General features: G+C 41.2%; 2 protein-coding genes across 2 annotated transcripts in view; one reads left to right on the top strand and one right to left on the bottom strand.

Annotated features, from left to right (window-relative positions):
* Positions 1 to 12530, bottom strand: part of nlgn2b (neuroligin 2b) — a 159081-nt gene that overhangs the window by 130952 nt on the left and 15599 nt on the right. The window lies entirely within an intron of this gene.
* Positions 1 to 12530, top strand: part of fgf11b (fibroblast growth factor 11b) — a 49495-nt gene that overhangs the window by 24021 nt on the left and 12944 nt on the right. The window lies entirely within an intron of this gene.

Raw genomic sequence — 12530 nt, 5'->3', positions numbered from 1 at the left:
CTCACAGGACAGTGCTAGTCCCAGTGTGCTGTCTAATCAGAAAAGTTGGGCCGTACAAGATGTTGTTGTCCAAGCTTAAACTGGCGGGATTTTATGCAAACTGGCTGAACCGGCATTTGTCATTATGACACATTCTGGCAAATTAAAAAGTAGCCTACATCAGCAACCTGTGCCAACGACGTCACCGCACTAAATCCGACTTGTATTGCAAATAGCTTTTCAGTAGATTAGCTCTTTTATATTGATCAGGAAGTGCGGTTGCGTCCACACAAGCTACATTTCCTCAAGCATTTCTGAGGCTCAAGCACAGCGGAGCTTTCTGCTGCGGTCTGAAATAAAACTGCCAAGGATCAGGGCTGTACATGGATGTATAAAAAAATTGCTTTGATTTAATGTTAGTAAACTACTTTTGCCATGTTCCTGTAGCTTAGGTTGCTACATTTCTCTGAGTGGGGTAACGTTAGCTTCAGTGTTGTGAAGCTGAAGCTTCATTTAATGTAGAGTAACTGGTAGCTTAGTATACTACACTTTCCAAGTAACTTGCTTACTGGTAATAAGCCATAAGACAACGTAATTAACATAAATAATATGGTTGTTTATAAACGGAGCCGCTAGTGTCTGACAGGCACGTCATTTACTGCCGAGCTGAGACCGGCGCGATGAAGGGGGGGGGCACACGTTGTGTTCGTTTGCTAGAATGTTCATGTGTTTTTTGGGGTGACGAAACAAGACATGGCAGAGTTAGTCTGAAAGAAAACTAAAACTGCACCTTAGCTGACAAAAGCGTTAAGCCCCAAAAAAAAAAAAAAAAATGGAAACCTATAAACACTGCGGTAAAAAAAGTCATGGCTTAGAGGTGCATTACCGCCAACATGTGGACTGGTATCGCCACACTCTCATTCATGGGCTCTTTCAGTCTCATCATGTTCCACTCGGGAATGGCTGCTGACTCAAGTTCGACACCTAGTGGTAGAATTCGGTATACCAGTCTGGTGTTTGGCTTAATATCAAACCGGTTTGAAATTTTTAACCCTGGCCCACACTCATAATTAGTAACTTTCGACAGCGCAAGAGACAGTTTTAGGGTATCGTAGTACCATAATACCATACTGTATATAAAGATGGACGAAATGGCAGCTCCAAAAAAGTTACGGAAAAACATCTTGATTGCCTCCTGGTGACTGGCTGCAGTGTAGAAGAGGATGAGACGATTAGGTACCCTATTACTAGGGTTGGGTACCGAAACTCGGTGCCAATAGGGAACCGGTGCCGACGTAAACGGTAGTAACGAGACCGAATAAGAACGAAAGTTTCGGTGCCTCATTTCGGTGCTTGACTCTACACTACACCTGACAGCATGTAACGTTAGCCTACCTTTAGCTAGCAGCTGGATTAAACACCGGTAAAATGCTGACAGCTAACGTTAAACAGTGTAAAGTGTGACTGTATTTCACTGTGGAGGACTTCAACAGCGGGATGTAACAGTCTGCAATGCAGCGCAGCAGCTGCCGTTGTCGCAATTCATAGATATACAGTATGTTTATATGGTCGGAATTAAACAACACAGACGGTGCTTTCACTTGCAGCTGCCGTCGTCGGAATTAAACAACACAGACGGTGCGTTCACTCGCAGCTGCCGTTGTCGGAATTAAACAACACAGACGGTGCATTCACTTAAAACAGGTAGCCTCGTGATGCAATAACAGTATTTGTAAAATACCCTTTTCCCATCTGGGGTTCAACAGCAATTTACTGGTGAAATAAGTTATTGTTATTGTTATAGTTATTACATTATTATTAAATCTTTAATTTTGACCATGGCCTTAGCAATAAACAAGTCACTGACTGTTGTTTACTACCCTTATTTCTTTTCTTCTTCTTTTTTTTACTTTATTGAAAAGTACCGGTTCAGGCACCGTTTAGGCACCGGCACCGTTTTAAAAGTATCGATTTAGCACCGGAATCGAAAAAAAACCAAACGATACCCAACCCTACCTATTACTCCAAAGCGTTTTAATATTTTCACTTTCCAGACTCTCAAACCTTGAGGTCTGAATCAAGAGTATGAGATAAAACATTTTCTCTAGATAGAAATGGTGGTTATATTATGATGGCTCTACCTATATTGGTACATATGTGTGTGTATAGATGTAGACCTTGACATATATTCTGGAAAAAGTTGAAAACATTTATGAATATAACTAGTGTCTTTCTTCCTTTTTTCTTTTTCCTTCTTAAATGTGATTTGACCATGCTGATTTACTCAGAAGTGTGGAAGACCCAATTTAATTACAAGGATTCAAGATTTCCCACATTTTCTAACCTAATACAATTTAATGTTGAATGTAGGTGATGTAGATGTATGGGATGATGATTTTGATGATGAATTAAAAAAAACAAAAAAAATCATTTGTAATATTATGTATTACTGTTTTCCATTTTATGTACTTTGTCTATGTACTTTATTGATTTGCTAATTGTCAATGGTTTCTGGATGTTTTATTACCCTTTCTGGATAAACCACACCTGCAATCATAGAGCTTGTCAGCCTAATGGTGTGCAACATGTACAGTATGAATATGGGTGTGGTTTCCATTTTCCAAACGTTTTGACCTGATGAAGATCCAAGTAGGATTGAAACTTTGTGATTAAACTTTTTTGGCTTGGAGTAAGTTTGCAGGCATTTTCTTTATTGACATTGATAGCCTTGCACCTACGTGATGTGCATATAAATCTCCTTTAACTGGCTGCAGTATGGGTCATAAATCCATCCCCTACATTTTAGCAGATGGGCTTAAAAATAAACAAACAAAAAATCTAAGAAGATTGGTTTCTGTCAGTGTAGGTAGTTCACATTGGTGCATGTTTAAGTGTTTATTCTTCTGATAAATTTGGTTTTAATGAGTTATTTGATGCTATAAAAAGGAGGGTGTATGATTGACAGCTATATTTGACCCGCGATTGAGTGATACCGCGGCTCCAACCACGATCGCTATTGTGCAGACTCTGGCTCCAAATGACGTCACCAGTGCAAGGTGGCAGCGCCCGTATCCGGGATATTTTGCCTTCATTTTTGTAAAGTGGGAAAAAGTGGAGATGTGTCATCCATCTTTATGTACAGTCTAAGTAGGGTACACAGTCTGATCAGCACCTTGGACAGTGCTTGTAACTTTGCTTTAGCATGATAATATGGCCAAAACATTTAAGATCATTTAAAACTATTAAAATTTTTTAGCAAGGAAGCATTTGAAGCCCATGTCGGCAGCTAGTGGAGCTTTTAGGGTGGGCAGTTTGATCAGCACCCCGGACAGCGTTACTGTCAGTTTAAGAGTGTGTACTCTGATCAGTACCCTGGACAGCATTACTGTTAGTTTAAGAGTGTGTACTCTGATCAGTACCTTGGACAGGATTAGTGTCAGTTTAAGGCTATGTTTAGACGGAAATGATCTGAAGAGAAAACACAAAAGTGACGTTGTGTTCTCACTTTTTATTCTGCGTTTAGACAAGCGTTACGGGGGGGAAATCTGCGTGCATATGGTGACGCAAAAGTGTGTGAAATGCAATCCACCAAGTCCACGCGCCTTCTACTGTTCTCCCTCTCCTCCTCCTCTCTCCCTCTCCTTTCCCTAGTAGCGCGAAGCGAACAACAAAAGCTGACAATTTTGTCTGGACAGACGAGGAGGTGGAGTTATTGCTCCAAACAATGCACACACACACACAGTGCGTTTTTACCCTTTAGACTGGAACGCGACAGTGGAGCGTTTAAGATTTCCACTCTGGAGGGTGGTTTCACTTTTTTGCGTTTTTAAGCCCCAAAAATGCCGTCGCCATCTAAATGAAAGGCACATCTGATAAAATATTTTGTCGTTTTCACCTGCGAGCGTATGCGTGTAAACAGGACCTAAGAGTGTGTACTCGGATCAGCACCCCGGACAGCGTTAGTGTCAGTTTAAGAGTTTGTACTCTGATCAGCACCCTGGACAGTTCTCATAACACCGCTTATCAGTGTCAAATCACTTAACCATAATTAAATAGTTATAATAAAAATGCATAGCTATTAGAGGAAGTTGTGACAATTCACTGGCTGCCATTTTTATCTGTCCAGTTCTGTATGAGACGACAATAGCAGTAAAGTTATACACGCATTGCTATAAATACCTGACCAGACTCGGTCTATTTTATACCTCAAAACAGACTGTCACCAGACATATACTGTATACAGTATAATGACTTGGATTGTGTATATTTTTAAGATTTTACACAATTCTTCACCATTGTTGTCATTATGTCCTCATAAACGTTTATGACTTGTTTATAACGTTTATGACACGTTCATGACAGTGTCATGTCATAGTTATGACAGTGTCATGTCACTGTCATGAACTATGAGTGTTATGTCAATACCTTCAAGTAAAGTGTTATCGATTGTTCTTGCTCGGGCTTTAACTTCTGGATATTCGGCAGCGTTGCCACAACGGAACGAATGGCTTCGCTCGCATCTTTCTCCGCCGCCATTACGGAACTACAACTCAAACCAGCGCACGACCTCAACGTCATTGTTCTCAGCCACTCCCTCTGTTCGCTGATTGGAAAGCGAAAGATTTGGCCGAAGGAAACCCAAGAATATACCACAAACCCAGACGGTATACTGAAGGAAAATGAAAATTGAGCAGAAGTACGTAGGAGGGCGGAGCCAGGCTACGTTGTTTCCAACAGAGCCCATGTTTAGCATGCATTAGACTTTGGTGGAGGGATTTCCTCAGCACCAGTCAATAGCTGTACTGCATCCCACACTGGCCTTTTACACACACACACACACACACACACACACGAGTTGGTATAGGTGCTGCTGTCTTCTTGTGTGATATCGTGCATGTTTGATTTTATGACTGCATATTTTTCCTCTATCTGATGTGCTAATTTGCTGGTGTAGGAGGGAGTGCAGGTGGCATGATATGGTCCTTTATACATGTCTGTGTGCTCTAACAGCATGTTCATATTTGCGTTTACATTCAAAGCGTGCCAAGTGAGTGCGTGAAACAGACGTGGAATGTTTTCATTTACTTCTTGCATTAACTGCCACATCTGCTGCTTAATGGTGGTAATTACGTTGTTTTCTCCTGAATTACTCAGTTTTTCCTTGAATCCCTCTCTCATTCTACCAGCACACACATATCGTGGTCAGGTTGTAGGCCCAGGCTATATAACAAGCAGAAAAAGTCCACTGCTGCCTTGTTTTACACATAAATTTCAGGCTCATTGCCTGTAGGTGACAACAGGAAATGGCTGATCCTGATATAAAAATAGAGCTTGGCTCATTCGTGCCCCATTTTATAATCTATGTGCTCTGAAAAACTCCTCAAAGACACAGAGAGAGAGAGAGATAGATAGATAGATAGATAGATAGATAGATAGATAGATAGATAGATAGAGAGAGAGAGAGAGAAGTGCTTGTGTTGAAGGAGGCTGTCTGACAGAAGCAGTTTTTGTGCCAATCAAAAATTAAACATGGGCTTTGCCTGTTATTGTAAATATTTGCCTTCATGCAGGTGTTTGGGCACATTTTACATTTTAAAGGCTCCGCAGGGAGTGCAGATGGAAATTAGCTAGTTGCTATATCTGGTACAATACCTTTCTATTTTCCTTGTTCGAGATTAATGTTTTTTAGCACATGGTCCCTGACAAATGTAATAAACTAATCTAAATTAAACACATCTTTGTTGCAATCCCTGTCACACTGTACAATATAAAATTTGAGGCATGACAGATTGGACAATAATTGCCTAGAATTAGAGATGTCCCTGATCTGGATAAATATAAAATAGAGCATCAGCCTGGAGCAGTGAACAAAACATTCAGGTAGCAGCTTCTATTTTGTAGCCTAGTCTATTTTACTGGTTAAAATGACAAGCCGGCAGCGGGTCATATGACTAATGTTACTCTGTGAGTAACTTGATGGCAGGGCAAAATTAAACGTGTCTGTGTTCAACCCAAGATTGTTTGTGAGTCATTTCAGCGATACATATTTAATCAGCATGTCAGTGGTGTTGATAGGTTATCAATGTAGTGAGTCCTCGGGAGCCAAAGGTGGTCATTTGAGTGGGTCCCCAATATAATTTGTGTTTTTTGACAAATTGTAATGTTACACTTGTGTTTGATGTTGTATAGTTATAATTATGGTTATATTCATGTAAGTTAAAAATGTATCTGAAAATGAAACAAATAAAGTCCCAAATCTGAAAATGTTTGAGTTGAGTATAGAGAGCAACCAAAATCATCTCCCTAGTATCAAGTCAATAATATGAATGAAATCTGTGCGGCGAGGATTGGTCTTGTTGCAGCAAGGGCATTTAGTCTCTCTTGCGTCGATTGGGACTATAAACACAGGATCTCATCTGTGCAAGATAGATGTGCAGACGGTAAGAAAATGGTGACCAGTTGGTGGATTTCTATTGTTTGACAGCAAGGTTTCTTTTGTTTATTTCTAGGAATTGAACACACATTTGTTGCACACATTTTGGGCATAGGGATGCAACGATTATTTTCATTATCAAATCATCTGTTGATTATTTTCTTATTCTTATTATTATTATTATTATTATTATTATTATATCTGAAAAATGTCAGAAAATAGTGAAAAATGTCCATCCCAGTGTTTCAAAGTCCAATGTCAAATGTCTTGTTTTGTCAGCCCAAAACCCTAACATATTTAGTTTAATATGATATATGATAAATAATATGATAAAACAGAGAAAAGGCAGCCATTCTTTGCATGAAAAATTACTTCAACGATTAATTGATTAATCCAAATAGTTGATTAGTCGTTCCAGCTCTAGACACGTACCTAGCAACATCACTGACATTTAAGTAAATAAGTATCAGATCAGACTGGGATCAGGATTGGGACATCCCTACAAAGAATACATGGAGATATGAAAATAAAATCATGCTTTCGCTCTAACACCGGCATGGCATATTCAGATTGGATGGTTTTTCTATGGGTTTTAGCAGCAGTCACCTAGAGAGAATTTGGTCACAGGACGTCTGTGGTCACCAAAGCTTGATCAAAAATGACCATTTTGTGCATTTTGGATTGACCAAAGATCACCACGTCTTTCTCACATTTGTCAGCTCTCGCCTGGGAGTGCACACAACCACAGTTTATATGGTCATTTAATGCATTAAGAAACACTTAAAGGACAACAACAAAATAAACACTATTGTGTGTGATCAGTGTAGGCCTGTGTACTTGTGTGTGATAGAGAGAGTGAGAAAGAAAGACAGGCAGACAGACAGACACAGGAGAGGGATAAAGAAAGAGAAAGAGCGCGAGACCTATTGATGAAAAGCTATGTCCTTTCTGTTCTTTTCATGAGAGGATTGCATTGAGATGCAGGACAACACCAGCAGCGAGATAGCATCGCTTTTATCACAGGACAGGATACAATGTGGACATCAGAAAAAAAATAGCGAAGAGGATAATTGGCCTGAGCCAGAGAAAAGAGATGAAGTGCAATGCAATTATAAGGACAGACATTTTGCCAGCCAGCTTATTAAGAGCACTTAGGGAAGGCAAAACCTATTCTTTCTAAATTGGCTCATGATGGACCTCATACCGGTACTCTCCTTCCAAAATCCTCTCGCAGATATATATCAGAATGCAGTCCTTTGGATTTGCCAATATATGAAATACCTACAGTGAGGATGATGTTACACAATCAACCCCCACTTTGTGGGTCCTATCTCACCCAGAAAAAAAATGAAAAGCATGGTGATTGCTGATAAAGACAGCAGCCGGTCACCTCTGTCACTGAGGGTCGAAGAGGGAAAGTCAGCCACCGCTCCTCTGTCAGCGACATTATATTGACAGGGGCCTTTCAGCTGTCAGTCAACACTGCAGAGTCATGTGCACGTTATTATCCACTCTGCACCGTGCCTCTATGGGGCTATCATAAAGCATTACAGACAGACCATACATGTGTTTTGCTAGACAGTATTAACTGCCAGTCTCATCCTCTTTTAAACCCCTCTTAATAAGCAGCACGTCTATGCCCTATTGACTTATGTAACGTGGCGTGTCATGGTGCATCCACGTCTGTTGTGGCAACAACATCAGAAACATGCCCTGCTGGTGGCGTTCTGCGTTGTGTACACTTACAGACGAACACACACAGATTATGGGCATGTGTCTGTGTATACGTAACAGAGGATTGTTGTGAATGAGCTTTGCATTTCACGTTGTCATATGAGTGGGTGGATTGCTGCTGCGGAAGTAATGCAGTACTATGAAATAAAAAACGGTGGGATTATTGCAGCTGGGGAGATTTCACAGCTTCCTATAGATTACCCTGGGAGCTGATGGAACAGCCAATAGACAGGAAGCATGTATGACACTGTGACCCCTGCTGTCTAAATAGGGGACTGCAAATAATTGCACGTCCCCAACGTGGAGCCGTTTTCTCAGAGGCATTAGTTCTGATTTCATGTTTGTGTGGCATGCATGATGAAATCAGAGTAAACAAGATGTTAAATATTATTCATGGATTCACTATCTTTTTAGTCAGAACGTTCATTCCTGTTATCCTAGTTAAATGCAGGGAAAGATGTTAGTCAGATTTAAGGAACTCTTGCCCTTTGAGTGTGTGTCATTGTGCTTCACTGTCCTTATTTGGTGGTTGAGTGCAATCCCAGTATATGGTGGCATGGAGAGTTAAGCTTCCTTGAGCAGGTAGAATAGATGTAATCAGACACGAGGGATGAGGAAGGAGGTAGTGTGTGTGGGCAGGGGGGGGGTGGGGTCGGGGCGCTGCTCTGCATCATAAAAAGGTTCTACCCATTTTGGGGATTCTCAGCACGGATGCTACAAATTACCTTTCTCGTCTGCTTTCATTTCAATTCATTTTTGGCTTGAGACACATGGAAGGAAAGCTACCCAAGTCTCTCAATGAATCACAGTTTAAAAAAAAAAAAAAAGAAAGAAGAGGTTTTTATTTAATTTCTAGTCCAGGCACCTCACCATTTCGATGGAAATATTTCCCCATCACTCTTAAAAATGTGCAGCCCTCAACAATTATTCATGTGCGCAGGTAAAGCTGGTGGTTTGAGTGAGCTCTTCAGTCAGTACACCCTGGGTGATCTTTGTATTTCTGCTGAGGTCTGGAGGTTACCTCAAGGTGGGTTTCAGAGATGGGGTATCTACAGCAACATATTTGAAGTTAATCATCAAAAATCACTTCAAAGGCCTGTCTTTGAATTGTCTGGACTTTTCTTTTTCATTGTCTTGTCTGCTTTCTCGGTGTAATTTTCTTTTCAATTCAATTTTTTATTGTCATTGACTCGACATTTGGAATGCAGAACATGTGGCTTCTAGGGTTGCACATTATATATCTTTTTTTATCATCATCGCAATAAACGTCGCAAAAGCAACACATTGCAAAAGACGCTCCGAGATGTTTTTCCGAGATGTTAGTTGAAAGAAGAAATCAGTAGAAGAGGGCTACCTGGTTCATCCTTCCAGTAGCATATGCTTGTCTCAAAGCTTAAAGGGGTGATGATCATATTTCAGACACTGCAATGTTTCTCAAATATGGGCCGTTTTACGAAAATTGATGACTAATTGCAAATTTGGTAAGACATGTCGGACTTCAGGAGGTCCACACAGTCTGACGAGACAGCGGCAGCCCCGCTGCGCTCCATATCCAGGAGAAAGTCACTGTTTCTGGGTTACTGGACAACCGGGGCTCGGGGCTCTGCGGAGCTGGCCGGCTGCCGGCATAACTGTAGTATATTTACAGTTTGAATTTCGTCACGCCACTTTTATTACAGCTACACTAAGGTCTTACAAAGCTACAGCTTGTGTCCGATTTCAATATAATGAATTTTTGTGAATGTGAGGGGTTTCGTTAGCTGCTAGTGTCCCTTCAATCCTATGGGTAGCTAAAGATCGCAGCTAGCTAGCTAGCTACACTTTCGGCATAACTATAATATATTTACAGTTTGAATTTCGTCATGCTACTTATATAACCGCTACCCTAAGGTCTTACAAAGCTAACGCTTGTGTCCGCTAGCTGCAGGCCCTGGAGCTCCGTCAGGGCCTCTGCATTTGGTAGTCCAGTAACCCAGAAACGGTGACTTTGCGTGGGTATGGAGCGCCGCAGGCTTCCAGTCGTGACGGAGATCCATCTAGCTCACAGCGAGCCAGGGTCTATGGGTCGCCGGGCGGCGCGGCAGCACCAGTCGCTGGCACGTTAGCCTGCTGAGCTCCTGCTCAACTGCGACACACAGACGGACAAAATTTGCAATTAGCCATCAATTTTTGTAAAAACAGCCAATATTTGACCTCTACATAGTTGATTTCTCGCATAAAAAGTCTCAGAAGTGAATTTAGTAATTAAATAGCGGACAAACAATGTATAACATTTCTGAGATCTGTGTGACGAAGATTCAGAAGACTAAGCTGACCTCAGGTCAGTGGTGTAGCCTATGTAAATGTTGGAGCGTGACAAAGGTAGAGACTAGAGCCAAATAAGGAGGAGCCACCAAGTTGACGTCAACTTGGTGGTTCCTCCGTTGAGGTTCTTTGAGATTTGCCCATTTTCAGAGGCAGTTTCAAATTGTGAGATTTGCAGAGGAAAGAGTCGTTTTTCAACTATGACAAGGTAAAATCGGTTTTGCATTCTATCACCCCTATCACGCCCAGTACAGTGAAACTGCGAATGGCTTATTAAATCAGTTATAGTTCATAAGTCATAAAATTTTTAGTGGTGCCTTTCATATTTAATTCAATGTTCAATTTGTTAAATGAAAGAATGCTGGAGATTATTTCCTTTTATTTGTTTTGAATTCAACAAGCAATTTGTTGTAATTTAGCGGAATACTGAAAGCAGCAAAAAGGCAGAACTGAGTACACTTTAATATCTGTTTATTTATCGTAATATTGTTATCACATTGTTCAACGTTATCGCATATTTTCCTCATAACGTGCAGCCCTAACGGGTTCTATCATTAGGCTAATTCAATTTAATTGAGGTAATTATAGGATGACTAGGGAGAGGGGTTATCACTGGTGTCATTCCAGAGGTTGCTGAAGAGGAGCTGAAGGGTATTTTGGCGACTAAAGCCCTTGTTAACCTAGCGTTCCTGCTTTGGTCCTGGGGGAGATGCAAAGAAGCAGGTCTTGCTCTTCTTAATCTCCTCTATTACCCAGCCACCCCTCTGTCCTCTCTCCGATCTTCTGCTCTCTTTCCTGTCTCCCCTACCTTTCCCCTTCTGTCTCCCGCACTTCCCACCCCTCTAGCTCTCTGGCCTGATTAATAATGAATGAAGCAGATCATCTATCGATCCCATTCTCTTTGTGTTAGCACAGCAGAAGATATCAAACCTGTCAGAGGATCTTAAAATAGCTCTGCGATGTGGTGATGGTAGTGGGAGAGAGTTTGGTGAGTTAAGGGTTAGGGGCTTGTTCTTTTTATGGTTGGAAGAAGAACCGTAGTTTAAAAAGGGCATAAACTGTGTTGGAGCAGCAGGACAGGAGTGGACGTAGAAAGGGCATCAAGTCCTGAATTGCCTTCTCAGCTAAAGGATGACGCCTCCCTGTGAAGGAGAAAGGTGATGATCTGTGATAAGTGTGAACCTGGAGGTCTCTTATACCTTCTAAATCTACTTTTGGCTCTTTATTAAAGCTCGTCTATGCCAAGTTGTGATCCTGTGGCCCCTCTCCAGTTGTCCTGAGTCTCATAGGAATTCTCCACTCAGCCAATTCTGCCCTGCTGCTCTCACTTAATCGATCCAGCAGATTGGCTTTGCTCTCTGACGGGGGGGGGTGCTGTTGAGACCCTGATGGGGACTAAGAGAGATGTATATCTGTCGCTATTAGTTAATATCACTCAGTCAACATTATGCAGGGTTCAGTAGTCCTTATGTTGAGGACAGCGAGAACTGGGAAGTGCTGCTGGAAAATGATGATTTACAACGAGTGACTATACTGTTGGATTTGATTTTCTAATTTGATTTTGTAAAGGCTATTCAGATTTAGTCACGGAGAACTGGCTATGGCTTCTACATACCCAGAGTCTGAAAAACCTGATAATGTAGTGGCTCCCACTGTTTTTTGCTTGTGACCCCTGAAATTAAAGCAGTGTCTATTTATGAGCCCTAATAGTCTAGTTTCCCCTCTAAACCTTTTGTTCTCCCTTTTTCATTCTGATGACCCTGGATTTAACCAATACGCCAACAAAATGTCTTTCAATTATGGCTGAAACAATTGGTCGAATAATCAATCAATTAACCAACCCGATGGAAGAAATTGGCAACAACTTTGATAATTAAAAGAAATCTATCATTCATTGGTCCTTAATAAAAGGAAATCATTAGTTACAGCCCTACTTCTAGTATAGGCTAACGTCTCTGGCTGTGGCGGGGCAGCCATTTTCTGCGTTTCGCCATCGAAACAGGAAGTGGGTGTAACTTGAGTGTACATTGTCCAATTGGCTTGAAACTTTTCAGGATTCATAAGTGTCCAACCCTGAGGA

The sequence above is a fragment of the Perca fluviatilis genome, chromosome 16 (assembly GCF_010015445.1).
Source record: "Perca fluviatilis chromosome 16, GENO_Pfluv_1.0, whole genome shotgun sequence".
Lineage (NCBI taxonomy): Eukaryota > Metazoa > Chordata > Actinopteri > Perciformes > Percidae > Perca > Perca fluviatilis.
This window is presented reverse-complemented; position numbering and strand designations above follow the sequence as displayed.